The sequence below is a fragment of the Aulonocara sp. 'chitande type north' Nkhata Bay genome, linkage group LG19 (assembly GCF_057382095.1).
Source record: "Aulonocara sp. 'chitande type north' Nkhata Bay isolate Kocher_YH1m ecotype deep benthic linkage group LG19, A_spYH_male_GT1.1, whole genome shotgun sequence".
In the NCBI taxonomy this organism is placed as follows: domain Eukaryota; kingdom Metazoa; phylum Chordata; class Actinopteri; order Cichliformes; family Cichlidae; genus Aulonocara; species Aulonocara sp. 'chitande type north' Nkhata Bay.
The window spans coordinates 27,030,791-27,046,363 of NC_141362.1; positions in this window are offsets into that span (position 1 = coordinate 27,030,791).

Sequence of the window (15,573 nt, forward strand, 5' to 3'; positions counted from 1 at the left end):
AACGAATGATGTGTCTCCGGTGTCGCTTGTAAAAGTGGACCACCGCCACAAGAGGGCAGGGCTGTACATGGAAAACCGGAGGTAGCTCTCTCTCTCCGTGTGCTCTTTAAGTCATTTGGCTAAAGTTGCTGTAGGATCCAGTCAGTACAATCAATCTCTTGCTTTGGAAAACAGCATATAACAAATAAAAAATAATAATTAAGCGCACTTGTTTCTTCAATTTATGCCCACAATGCAACATCATTCCTACAAATCCTCAGGACTTAAGGTGTGACACATTTAAATGAAAGAAAATACCGATTGAATTTGGCTAAATAGTACTTTAGTTTAGTTTAGTTTTTTTTTTTTTTAATCTTGTATTTTCCTTTTTTTTTTTTTTTTTACAATTAAATCATGAATGCAACGTTTGAACACTATGCTTTATTGTAACTGAGCTTCCGAATCAATAAGTCAACTGAGTAATAACAAAATGTAAAAAATAAATAACTTTTACAATTATTATGAAATTTCACAGCCTCGTTGCAAATTTCAAGTATTTTTTAAACTTTAGCTTTAAAAGGGTCTCAAAGACAAATCGTCACATCTATAAATATATAAAAACACGAAATTCAAGTTTTTCAGCCAACAGAAAATATCGTGAATGAAACTGTGTCTATCTAATCATGTTTGATACAACTTCCCCTCCTCCTTACCTGAGCTATCTTCAGTCATTGTATGAATGGAATTAACTAATTCTTTTTGCATATAACTGTTTCATTAACTAGCTGTCCTTGGCTGATTATCCCCTTGTTTTTATCCCCATTTAACTTGCTACGTTGTTGTAATAGGCGTTTTTGTCCATAGGGTGGCAGTGGTGCATCCTTTTGAACGTTGTGTAACGTTCATTCCTGGTCAAATGTATTTGCCCCAAAGCAGGTGTTAATAAGAAGATCAATATAAAATTTGAACCGAGGACAGACTCTTTCATCCGTGAGTGTTCTGTTGTGTGTAGAAAATTCAGCAATATTTATGTAACCCTGACAACCCAAACACCAATTACTAAGTGTAAACTTGTAGTAAAAATTAATTAAGCCAACCTCTGGGAGATTAGGCTTCTTGTTTTATTATTTTCATTCCCCGTCTCTGAAAACCTTATAAACTCCTACTTAAACCAGAGCGAGGATACAGTTCACCTCTCTTGACACCTGCCTCTTTTTTTTTTTTGGGCAAATACAGTGAGCGCAGCGTTTTATCCTGACTGATTGGAGAAGAGAGTGCAGATTGACATGAGTAATAAATGCATGTGTGGGCTACAAACAGAGTAGGATTGTTTTCTATTCTGGTTGTTGATGCGGCACACTGGCGTGTATTGATTAGGTTGTGAGAGTGTTCTGTTCTCTGAATCATTGCATTTCCATCTCCCTCCCTCTCTGTCCATGGTCAGAGCTTCTTCATCATCACAGTTTTATTACACGATGATACGGCTCCCTTCATTTCCTGTCTCACCAACAGCAATGCAACAACATAAGGGGAAAAAGGGTCTGCTTTTTGTGCCTGGGTGGATGAATGTGCATGAGAAAGCATAATCTGTCCTCTCCTCCCAAAGAAAGATAATAAGTGGAGTAGTTTTAGTCTTGTAATGACAAATTATCGGGAGTTTAAAGGGTGATTTTTTTTCTCCATTTTAAACTTCCCAGTAATCTCTTCCTGTTTATCAACTTAAAACTTAGCCACACTCTTCTCTTCTCCCTTTTCCAGACTCTTCATTAGACAGCTCTTTGTGAGATCGCCCTAATGTAAATTATTTAATTATTTGCTACAGTCACTGAACCTATTATACGGAGAGCTATGTAGCACAGTCAGTGAAGTGAGAGTTACCATAACACCAGGTTTTTTGTAAGAAAACTGTCCTGGAAAAAGAGGCTAATTAGGGGGCTGATCAACAAAAAGCTTGTTTATTTTTCCAGGAGAGGGAACAGAATGACAGGAGAGAGAAATGGGCCGCTTGTGATAATAGAAGAAGATTGCTTGAAAGGACAAAAGCGAATCGGTAGGTAGAAATGGCTTGGTTGACTGTAATCATTGTGCTTTATCACAGGTGCACGATCTCCATTGATAACACACAAATGTGTATTGATTATGTCACACAAGCTGGGACTCATATGCTGGTCTATTTACTTGCTTTCACCATGAAAGGGAACTGTGATTGTTCAGCAGGTTGATTAAGTGGGTAATTCATTTCATTTGGAATGAATCAGAATTAGTTTTGTGATCCTGTAAGTGCAACCACCAGCTCACAATTTCCCCTTTCACAGCAGGTTGAGTGCCTCAAACCAAAACCTGAATTCTCTTCTTAATGTTGTAAAAAGCTATCCAGTTAACTCGTATTATAAACAGAGTTTAATAATAACTAATGATTAAATGCAAAGTGGTTACAACTTCATGGTTCACTTTTATACCCTCATCCAGCCCTAACTATAAGTTCTATCAAAAAGGAAAGTTTTATGTATAATCTTAAAATTAGTGAGTCTGTCTCCTAAATCCAAACTGGGAGCTGGTTCCACCGGAAGATGGGCCTGAAACGTCCCATTCTGCTTTTGTAAACTCTAAGAACCACAAGCAAACCTGCAGTCAGAGAGGTGTTGGGATAATAAGCTGTCTTTAATATATGGGGTGCCCTAATTATTTGAGATTTAGCATGAGAGGAGAAGGGTTTCAAATTGAATTTTTAATTTAACTGGAAGTCAGTCAAGAAAAACTAATATGGGTGAAACATGCTCTCTCTTTCTAATCCCCGTTAGTATTTGTACTGCGGCATTTTGGATCAACTGAAGGTTTTACTAAAAAGTCTTTAGTTGATCCTTTACTAAAAAGCTTAAAAGGAAAGACAGTAGTTATGGCAAAACGATAATGTATAAACCAGAGTATTGCATCGGGGCATACTTATGTTAACATGATGCAGCGCTCTCACACCATGAATAGTGGTAGCACCCCGCTGCCTTCAGTTTGCTTCAGCAGATGACTGGCTTGATGATTTTGAAAAAACAACATGTACCACCTGCTTCTTCAGCATCGTCCTCCGGGATTCAACTTTCTGGTTTCTTCAAGGTGACCTTTAACTCTTTTCACCTGTAGCTATTCTCCGCAGTCACTTTGTTGTTTCGTGCCATCTCCACTTGGTCTCAACTCATATTCTGCAGGCTATGGCTCATGCTGCGCCAGCGTTGACCTTTTTTCCTTTCCCGTGGGTTTTGGAGAGCTCTCCAGATAGCTTTTCCCTGGACTTTACCCTTTGCGTTTGTGTTTCTGCCTGATATCTGTCTTTTACAGAGATTTTATACACTACAGGTTTTATCAGCCAGCCTGAAAAGTTCACATAACATATTTTGGTTGATTTTATATCTAAAAAATTTAGCTTTAACAAACAAACAACGTGATAATAATAATACTGACGCTCACATTGATACAAAAATCAAAAGTCAGGAGGTGATTTTGATAATATGATGAAAAATTACAGACTGGACCTTTAAGTAATGATGATAGCATGTGCCATATAAACAGAAACAACAACAACATTGTCAAGACATTAAAAAGGAAGGAATCTCAAATTTAAACAAATTTAAATATTAATGTTTGTAATTTGTGGAAGCAAAATGGACATTTTCAGTGAAGACAATGCAAAACATTTTCTCCAGAAATGAGTTTAATTGCAGGAAAGTAACATACATAGGTTTGGGGGCTTTTTTTTTGTCCCTTTACACCACCGTGGCATGGCGTGGTTTCTGGCGCGGCTGCAGAGGAGGCGGACACACCTGACCTCGATCGGCTCATCATGCCTCCCATATTAAACGTGTCAGGACTGGAGGAGTTTTGTTGTTGTTGGTGTGGCTGGCAGCTGAAAAGCTGCAGCTGAGTATTGGCCCAAAGAGCAGCAACCAGGAATAAAAAGTGTGTAAACCAGTGAAATATGTGGTCGGGTCTGTCATTCCTTTTACAAACACCAAAGTAGATTCCAAATCAAACAATCAAAATGAAATCGACATGCAGCTTTAATTAATAAAGATACTGACACTAATAATGGTTGCCAGAAACATTTTGAATCCTCTTTCGGAGGAAAAGATATGGATGAACTTTGGAGCTGCAGACAAATGCATGACAGAGATTGCAAGAATTAAGAAATATATCTGGTTATAAAACATTTAAAACATCATCACATACATGAAGGATAAAAACAAAAACAGTCTAAATGGACTTGATTCAGGTTAAACACATGCACTATCCTACACAAGACAAAAGCAGAATGATTTTCATATCGCTTTATGTCCTACACTTGGGCCTATGATCATCCCTTCTAGCTAAAGCCCTCTATGGCCATTCATGTCATGATAGTAGAAGCCATTGTACTGTAGCTATGGATGTACACAATCAGTCTATTAAATGTGTAAAGGTTAGCACACTGGCTAGTGTATATATAGTGTAGAAATTTTGGGTTTATTTAGCCATAGTCTATGCTACTTAGCAGCAGTAGTTGTATGTAGTCAGTGTCAAATATATTCCAGCTACGTTACCTCTCGACGGGAGGACTGCACGACCATATTCATATTTTTGATACTATTGATGCAAGGGAAGGGAAGGGAAGAATGCAGCTGATTCCATCCATCCATTCTCTTACTACATTATACTGTATGTACTTAAAACAAAAGAAGAAAGATTAAATTCCATTTTATTTACATAGCACCAAGTCACCAAAAAAGTCACCTCAAGGCACATTATATTGCAAGACCCTACAATAATAGAAATCCCAATATTCCCATGACCCCCTTGACTGTGAATTCGGTGACAGCGGGAATGAAAAATACATTTTAACAGGAAGAAACCTCACAGTGCAACAAGGTTTCCTACTTTACTGCAGAATCTCCTTGTCAGTTTAATGGAAAGACAAGGATCTACATTTCCAAAAGCATCACCATCTGAATTGTTAAAATCACATACAGTAATACTGTTTGTGACTTGCTATCTCTTCTAAAAGGGGCGGTCAGTTTGAAGCCACAGCTGTCATCTCAGTGTTACGTTCACACAGACACTGACACTGTCAATCTTTGTTTGTAATGAAAGAGATACGTTTTGTTCAGTTTACGTTCCTGCTGTCCCGAGTCATTTCTCCGACTGCTTCAGCGAAAGAAGAGTGCGCTGCTCTCCACTGGGATGAAAATTGCCAGTTCTTCAACCCCATGGTGGACATCACGAATAAAGTTGAATTCTCTTTCATTATGCAGATCAGTCCTTTCTTTTATTTTTTGCCTCTGGCTCCCTTTATCTGTTAAAACCAAAAAAAATAGGAAAAGAAAAACTGATCAAAAAGGCTGTAACAGCTGCAGCTGTCAGTGCCATAAAATGAGAAATAGAAAGAAAGAGCAAAAAGGCGATGGCTCAGAGTAAAGACAGGAGGAACATTTTAATCAGATTCAACTGCTAAGACTTAACATAAAAGTTTTTCTGTCTTCTTTTCACAACAGTCAGTTGATTGTTTGGCACTCTTGAGACAGTTCAGTGTTTTCTTACGTGTATGTGACATTACTTGTTTACTTATATGGACGAAAGTACTGTGTCACATATACATTACACATACAGGAGCAGGTTGGCTGTGGAAACATGCCGTGAAGCTTGCACAGTTTTGCAGCTGATGTTAATGCCAGAGGAGATCTGGACCAATACAGACTTTCACACACTATGTGTCATGATGACTAGGGTGGACTCAAGGGCAGGAGTCAGAACTGTGCAGACAGAACAGGGTTTATTTACAGCAACAGGTGGAATATTTACATATGTACAGTGAGAGGGAGAAAAGGGGTCCAGGGATTCCAGGGGCAGCTCAATAAATAAATGTTTACATCTTCATGACATATGTTCACGTCTTTGCCCAATTCCATAAGTTACTATGCATAAAAACCATTCAGTGTCACAATACATCATGTTAGTACCTGAAAAAAATAATCTTCCGCTCTTACAGTGGGGCAAAAAAGTATTTAGTCAGCCACCAATTGTGCAAGTTCCCCCACCTAAAATGATGACAGAGGTCAGTAATTTGCACCAGAGGTACACTTCAACTGTGAGAGACAGAATGTGGAGGAAAAATCCATGAATTCACATGGTAGGATTTGTAAAGAATTTATTCGTAAATCAGGGTGGAAAATAAGTATTTGGTCACCTCAAACATGGAAAATCTCTGGCTCTCACAGACCTGTAACGTCTTCTGTAAGAAGCTTTTCTGTCCCCCACTCGTTACCTGTATGAATGGCACCTGTTTGAACTCATCATCTGTATAAAGACACCTGTCCACAGCCTCAAACAGTCAGACTCCAAACTCCGCCATGCCCAAGACCAAAGAGCTTTCGAAGGACACCAGGAAAAGTATTGTAGACCTGCACCAGACTGGGAAGAGTGAATCTACAATAGGCAAGCAGCTTGGTGTGAAAAAATCAACTGTGGGAGCAATCATCAGAAAATGGAAGACATACAAGACCACTGATAATCTCCCTCGATCTGGGGCTCCACGCAAGATCTCATCCCGTGGGGTCAAAGTGATCATGAGAACGGTGAGCAAAGATCCCAGAACCACACGGGGGGACCTGGTGAATGACCTGCAGAGAGCTGGGACCAAAGTAACAAAGGTCACCATCAGTAACACACTACAACGGCAGGGAATCAAATCCCACAGTGCCAGACGTGTTCCGCTGCTGAAGCCAGTGCATGTCCAGGCCCGTCTGAAGTTTGCCAGAGAGCACATGGATGATACAGCAGAGGATTGGGAGAATGTCATGTGGTCAGATGAAACCAAAGTAGAACTTTTTGGTATAAACTCAACTCGTCGTGTTTGGAGGAAGAAGAATACTGAATTGCATCCCAAGAACACCATACCTACTGTGAAGCATGGGGGTGGAAACATCATGCTATGGGGCTGTTTTTCTGCCAAGGGGACAGGACGACTGATCCGTGTTAAGGACAGAATGAATGGGGCCATGTATCGTGAGATTTTGAGCCAAAACCTCCTTCCATCAGTGAGAACTTTGAAGATGAAACGAGGCTGGGTCTTCCAACATGACAATGATCCAAAACACACCGCCCGGGCAACAAAGGAGTGGCTCCGTAAGAAGCATTTGAAAGTCCTGGAGTGGCCTAGCCAGTCTCCAGACCTCAACCCCATAGAAAATCTGTGGCGGGAGTTGAAAGTCCGTGTTGCTCGGCGACAGCCCCAAAACATCACTGCTCTCGAGAAGATCTGCATGGAGGAATGGGCCAAAATACCTGCTACTGTGTGTGCAAACCTGGTAAAGACCTATAGTAAACGTTTGACCTCTGTTATTGCCAACAAAGGTTATGTTACAAAGTATTGAGTTGTATTTTTGTTATTGACCAAATACTTATTTTCCACCCTGATTTACGAATAAATTCTTTACAAATCCTACCATGTGGATTCATGGATTTTTTTTTTCACATTCTGTCTCTCACAGTTGAAGTGTACCTCTGGTGCAAATTACTGACCTCTGTCATCATTTTAGGTGGGGGAATTGCACAATCGGTGGCTGACTAAATACTTTTTTGCCCCACTGCAACTAGGTAGCTAGCATTAGCTAAGTTTCTCCCTCCTGCTGGCTGAAATTATGATCCCTTCCTTTTCACGCTGATTTTGGGTTGTGGAGCCACAATTGACTTTATGAAATGTCCCCACTTTTGCTATCAAATGTTTAATTTGGGTGAAGCACCGTATTCTAAACGTCCTTAAAAACATTCATATTGCTCTTCTCCAGGGACTATTAGTCATATCTCTTTAAATTCCATCATCAGAAATGTAAACAATGACAAGATTTGAAGTTTCGGGCATTGTTCCACTTTCCTTCGGGTGTTTAATTTGAAATAAACCGATGCTTTCATGGTTTCAGTACACACTAGTACCGAGAGCAACGCACGAGTGTGCAAATTAAAAGAGACAGCTAACATTTAGCCTAACCCTGATTCTTTGAAAAATGCACACAGCAGACTTTAAGAGAACAGCAGCAAATCAAATATGCTCCAGTCAAGTAGTGCAAGTCTGCTTTGAGTAATTTCCTTAGAGAGAGCTTGTGATGGTTTATCTGTGGCTGCTGTGTTGGTGGGAAACGTGGACTTGTTGAAGGTTGTGTTACCATAGAAACAAAACAGGATAAAAGACAAGACAGGATGCCTTGCATATTTCCCCTTGAATGTTGCCTTTGAATGTTTTGTGATCCTAAACACCTTGTAAAATATTATTCCAGCTTGGATGGACTTTAGCATTCATAATTGTCTCATTTCATTACTTGACTTTTAGATTTAATGGTACCTTGACAAATGAGTGGGGAAACGTGTGGTTCATGATAGTGGCTTTTAAGAAAGCCTCAATTCTCTGGAGTTTCTATCTTGCTTTCATACCCCATATTTCATTAGAGATAAAGCTCAAGTGAAAAGCATGCTTCTGAAATGAAATACCACTGTCTCATTCAGTGAGTCAGTGGCTCCTCTGACTCCTCTCTTCTCTCAGAGCGACTTTGCTTTCCCGTTTTCCTCTATCCTATTCACATTTCTTCATCCTATCTCCTCCTCACACTATCCTCTGCATTCTCTCTCAGCCTCTGCCCCGTCCTCTCTGCTCGGGAGTTACTCAGGTCAGAAAATGAGCCAGCTGCCCAGGCTATAATCTGGGGAATACAGGCAGCTGAAGACCAAGACAGAGGTTGACAGAAAGGCCAGCTTTTCCTGGTTGATAAAAGGCTGTGCTCATGCCTCAAGTCAGATACCATCCAACCTGACCTATAAATGTGCTTGACCGTTAGAAAGAGAAATGCATCTTCATATCTAGAGAGACTCTATCACCCAGAATGTGAAGTTCAGAATAACTTTGTAGAAGTAGAAATTTAAATTTGACTTTAAGACTCTGACCGACAGAAGAGATAATGCTGTATATTGGTTATTTTGAGGTTAACAAAATTCACCAATAACAGGAGAATAATAGGAAGCCTTTTTACATCAATCATCTGTCTGCAAATAAACAGCTCTTTGAATGGGTAATTGCATAATTGTGTGTGGGTGTTGTGGATCGCTAATGAGGGTTTTGTTAATTCATGCTTAAAACCTTTTATCACTGCAGTGAAATTGTTTTGTGGGAGTTTTTCACCTAAGCCCTGAGCACAGATTCAGAAATGTAAAATGTGATTCTTGCAAGGTATGGATTCACTTAATTAGCCTTTAATGGAGTATTTCAAAATATGCAGAGAAAAAAAAAGAGTTTTCTTTTGTCATTCTGCACTAATTAGTCCCTCAGTTATTTTTCAGGCAATACAGCGAGTATGGAAATTACTTACCATTTTATCTCGCTCCATGGTTGCATAGCAGCACTGTACAAAGACTGGAAATTAGGAGGATTTTTTTTTTCTGTCGAAGTTAGGCAGAGAGGCAGTTCTTGGAGGATTTGTGTGCCCTTTAGGTAGCGCAATGATCTGATAAGTGTGTGTGTGTGTGTGCGCGCGCGCACGCAATTTGGCTGCAAATGGTCAGGACTGTTCAGAATATTTCTTCCTGAGATGTCTTGTGTGCATGCTTTAAAATTGGAAGACAAGAAGATTTTCTGGAATAATAACATCCAATAAATTCATTATTTCTACCTCAGTTATTTGAATTACTCATTTTTACTAGTCGCAGGTGTTTATAGGAATGGAAATCTTGGCTGTCAGTAAGCTACAATTATGTAGCATGCTTCAAATATATCTGCATGACATGGTAAGTAGCAAAGAAAAGAATGTAAATATGATATCTTCTAGGATATCTTCTTCTGAAAAGAAAGCCTAAGGGAATAATGAATTTCCAACTGCTGCTGCCTGAGGTCTGAAAAAGAGGACATTTTTATTCCAGGATGAGTTTTCCGGAGGAGCAGCAGCAGCAATGAAGTATTTATTGGAGCTGTCACTGTCCAGCGTAGGAGGATCACTGTGGTTGGGTCGTCCACTCAGCACTGCAGTTGCAGGCATTATGTCCTATTATAATTAAATGAGAGCTGAAACTATAGCAGCTATTAGCAAAGACAGACATAATAGAGGCTATTTTTCTATAATAATGCCAAAAGCCATATATTTTTGGAGTGATCATTAATATCAGTTTTTATTAATATGAATTTCTATAGGTGAAGCTTTTTTCATATGAATATCAGAGATTCTGGCTCTGAATAATACATGCTATTATGAAGATTATTGCTTTTGGTTGTCGCAAAATCTTTCTTTGTATTTATAAGGAGACCCAGTCTAAGAATGACAACACCAGATTAGTGAAGCTATTTGTTAATTGTGTGTGTATACAGTTTCATCTATGAGCAGAAAATAAATCACTTTGTCAATCTTTGTTCAGATAAATGTTTAAAAATGAGCATGTTTGCAGACTTATAAATAAATATGATTTCCATGCTTCGTGTTGTTTAGGTTCACCCGTGGTTCATCTGCTCTAATCTAGGTAGATAATCTTGAACAGACAACCCTTGTGTTGTGTTTGTGTGTGCCTGTATATATGTGTGGTATTCCTGACTTCCCTTCGTCCTTCCACTTTCTCTCTCTACTCCTCTCACCTTAAAACCCAGCATTTTCTCTGCCAGGAACTCCTCATTGTGATTAACATTGTTGGGAGCACAAGCCTACACACTGTCACTGGAGAATTTTTTGTATTTCCTTAAGTGCATCAATCCTTCACTGTGTGTTTGTATCTGTGACCTGTATTCAGTATTGGTGTCCTTTGCTGTTGTTATGGTAGCTGACATTACTGTCTGGCATTGCCGTCACTGCGTAAACAGGTGGGTAGATTTAAAAAGGGGGTTTATAAGGTTAATGTGTACTTCCTTGGTGACTGTCCAATTCCTTCATGAAAGGCTTTACCTGCCATGTGTTTTTTAATTGCTAAAACCCCAGTGACCAAAATGTTACAGTGACCTTTAGTCACCTTTAATATCATGACCTTTTCCTGTCCTGCATCTCAGAATCATCCAGAGGAGAGAATATCAAAGGTTAATTGTTGCATGACAATGTAAACCTGCAAGATCCACATTAGCGTATCCACTACAACTTAAAGGTAGGTAGATTTTGGACATCTCCGTTCTGAAAATCACAAAGGGAATTTTTTATCATTGAGATAGCAACAGAAATAATTTTTCTTCAAGTCTGTGAATTGCCAACACTTAAAAATTGACACGGTTTTGTAAACGGACTCAGGCGCAGACCAGGAGACTTTTGCAGAAACTGATGTCACCAGGGGGGAAGGGTCCAAAACCACACTCTGCTCTTTCAGCCAACAATCCCACTCTTTTCCCACTCCAGTCGCTCCTCTCGCTCACTCGGGGGTACAGGGACGGGTCTGGGGGGGAATCTTCGCACACACACAGAAAATCCAATTAGCACTAGATCATAGGGAAACTCACAGACTTAGGCAGATTGCTGAAGCACTAACGCGGGTGACTCAAAGTTCCAGCAATGAGTAGTGTAGGTCTGCCATCTTAAAAAGCCCTTTGATTGTAGTAACCAGCGCCAGGTGTGATGATGAGCACAGGTGTGTGGGCCAGGGGCGGAGCCCACAGTGAGCACCGCTGTGGCTGGTGAAAGAGGGAGAGAGAGAGAGAGAGAGAGAGAACACAAGATCAAAACACATGTTGCCTAACATGGAATCAGCCGGTGAGGCACGGGGACCGTGACAAAAATGCCATTACACAACTGCATGTGTAATTGCTGACATTAGGGACAATATTCTTCACTGAAGCTCATTTTTTCTGTGAGGTGTATGTCACGCTCCTGGGTCATTTGACCCAGCATTTTGAGTTTTAATATATTTTGATATTTATGGTTTATGTTTAAACTCATTAGCTTATCTAAGTTCATTTCTATTTTGCCTATGTTGCCCTGTTATAGTTCATTGTTTATTAGATTCCCCTTGTGTCTTCACGCCTGTGTTTAAGTCTCCCTTGCCCTTCGTGTGTCATGTGTGCATCTCATTATGTTTCCTGTTTTATTTTGAAGAGGTCTGGTGTCCCATGTTCATTGTGTTTAGGTTCACTTCCCTTGTGGCATCATTCTGTTGATTCTAATCAGCTGTTTCCCCATGTTTCCACTTCCCCTCATCATCTCCTGTGTGCATTTAGTCTGTGTATTTTCATTCCTTCCTGGTCAGGTTGTCTGTTGAGTTCTCATCATGTTTCCATGCTTTCATGCCTCCAGGTTTTTCCAGGTTTTTCCATGTTAAAGGTTTTGTTCTTTGTCTATTGTGTTTAGCATTTAGTTTTTCCCAGTGTGCATCTGCCTTTTGTTTTGTACCTTTTCTTAGGTTGGTGTTAAGCAGCTTAACAGACAACAAATATTTTTCTGAAAATGGTTAGGTGTGGGGACTGAACTGAAAATGAGTAAAAAAGCAACCAAAGTCCAAAGAAAAAGCCTGGAGAACTACTCAACACGACTTAAATGACAAAAATGCCTGGCTTTTTTGAAGCTTAAGACTTTTGCACAGTACTGTAATTTGTTATAGCTGTGTGTGTGTCTTGCACTGTTACACTGCAGTTCTTTATACTCTAATCCTGCTTTAAAGAGTTATCATCATCATGAGACTTTTTGTAACTCTGAAAACCCTTCAGGACCGGAGAATGAATCGCTGTATCACAGATCTTTGGAAAGCAGTACAAAGAAGTAAAAGATCTTCAAAAAGCTCTATGAAGGTGTGCTTACTGAAAATTTACTCAAAGATTTGTAGCGTTTGTAGAATCCACATCAAAGGATAAGTGGTCTCCACTGATTGCAAATCCTGGATTTCTGGGCGTAGAAAATATCAGGTAGTATCACAAATAGAATTTGATAGATGAAGCCTCTAAGCTGAATACACACACAGAAACACTCAGAATGTTGCCGTTGTGTAACAGCACCCCGAGGATGCTATGTTTATATGTTTTATAAGTGGTGTTAATAGCATCGTTTGTTGTTAATCTCAAAAGAAGTTAGGCCCTCAGTACAATTGTTCTTTTTATCACGAGAGATTTAAGAGTGTTTGTGGCATTCAGTAATTTCCTCATTTTAAGGCTGGTCATGCTTTTGTGCAGTGTGCCTATCTCCACAGGGAGAAAAACAATTGAAGCGCACAACTAAGACAAGCTTAATACAAGATTAATAGTTTATCCTTATGGTGGTCTGCACTATGCTAAGTATCAGTTTGTGTTTTGTTTATACTCTATTTATGTACCAGCTTTCAGTGAGACGGGATGCTGGAACATTAAGACAACGACTGGCTTTACAAGGCAATCCAATTAAATTTTAAAAACAAACTAGCATTTTAACGAATGGTAGTTTGTTCAAGAAATGTTTGTTCAACCTATACAGTACATGGTTGAGTTTTGGATGTCATACCATAACCATGGCATTTTGTTGTATCCAGAAAACCAACAGTATCTTATTGTAAAAAAACGGATCTTGTACAATTGTACAGCTCAAAGATAAGAGAGGGAGAGGGTTTTTGTTCACTTTTTGTACTGATTTTCGCATTTTTGAATTTAGCCCCTTCAGCTATTTATCATGTTTTTGGCCCATCTGCCGTACACCGGTGTTCCCTCTGTGCCCATTTTTGTGCTTGGTTAACCTTCAGTCTGTGCAGTTTCTTCAGCAAATCGTTCTTTTCCCCTACTCCCTGATTTTAACTCTTTGTGTACTCTTTATATGAATTTGAAAGTCTCATTTGGTGTTGTATGGTAAACTGGGTGTCTGGCATAACTGCCACCAGATAACTTACAGTGCTGATGCCAATACTTGACAATGCAATCCACTTGAAATAATCAAGAATAACTTACCTGTGCCACATGGCAGAGTTCTGCAGAAATGTGTCTGAAACTCATACATGTTTTAAAGAAATATTTTTATACACTCCTGCTGTTCTGTCTTCATACATTAAACATGAATTCTCAGCTCAGGTAAAAAAAATAAATTAAAAAATCTGTAGGTATGTCTCTGTGCACGTACAAGAGAGAAGGAATAGAACAAGATCATCTCTGAAACAATCCATTCACATTACTTATTTATTTGTAGTTATTTCTACACGAAAAGCACGAGTATACACAAGTGACTCTAATCTCAGTCGACTTAGTTTATCACTTTTTATAAGGCTATGATTCAAGGTTCACAGATGTGTGTGTGTGTGTGTGTGTGTGTGTGTGTGTGTGTGTGTGTGTGTGTGTGTGTGTGTGTGTGTGTGTGTAAAGACCTGCAAAGACTTTTGAACAGTTGTTACTTTCAAGTTCATGTGTTGTGGTCTTCAGGCACATTTGGCTCAGTATTTTTTATATTTCAGGACTTTGGTTCATGACTACATCGCCTACAAATAAAAAGCAGTGCTTTGAGACAGTAAATACATCCCATGCTTCAGTAGCTAGTAGAATCACCTTTAGCAGCAATAACTTGAAGTAATCAGTGTCCGTTTGACTTTATTAGTCTCTCACATCATTCTGGAGGACTCTTGGCTCGCTCTTCTCTACAGTATAAAGTCTTTCCACAATATTTTAATAAGGTTGAGGTCTGCACTTTGACTGGGACCTGAATTCTTTTCGTTCACACATTCTGTTGTAGATTTGCTGCTTGTCTTGGGTCATTATCATCATTGCCTCACATTTGACTCTACAGTACTCTGAATATGGAGGAGTTCATATTCGACTCATAGACTGCAAGGTGCCCGGGTTTTATGGCTGAAAAAAACATCACAAATCATCACACCTCCATCACTATCTGTTGGTGTAAGGCGTTTGTGCTGCAAAATGTGGTGCTGAACATCATGACCAGACATCTTCACGTTGAGTTTGTGAGTCTGTTGCAGAAATCTCTTGGTTTGTTCAGATGAAACTTTCTGCAATGTTCTTTTGGAGAGAAAAGGCTTTCTCCTGGCAATCTGTCTAAACAAGCCAGACTCACTCAGTCTGCTTCTAATTGTACTGTCATGAACTTTAACATTTTAACATCCTAAATGAGGCTGGAGAGTCTGCGATGCAGCTCTTAGGCTTCTTGCAATTTCCACAGTCTGACTTTGGGGTGAATTTGCAGGATGTCCACTCCTGGGAAGATTGTGGAAGTTCGCCATTTAAACAAATCTACAGGACATTTTTATAGAAAATCTGCCAAAATAACTTCTAACTTGATTTTTTTCTAAGTAATATAATGTGTATGTTATATACCAAGTGGTACTTTATTACACTTTGGCTTGACTTGGTTAACAGTTCAACAGTCTGTTGGACACTTTCATTTTGTGAGCTTGTAGGACTGTCACTTGATTTAAATCCACTTACCCTCTTGCAGCTGTTTTCCTCTGTGCTCCCTTTCAGCCTTGCTCAGGTTGGGAAGTGGCAGTTCCCATCTCATAAGGTTAAGTGCATCCTGACATTTTGGTTTCACTGCTTAAGACAGCCTTTCGTTATCCGAAGCCATCTCCTGTCCAAGCTCATCCAGAGTGACAGGACTACTTTTGGCTTTCTCATTTTCTTCATCCATATAAATGTTTGGAGATAATTTTAGAGAACTCAGTTAAAAG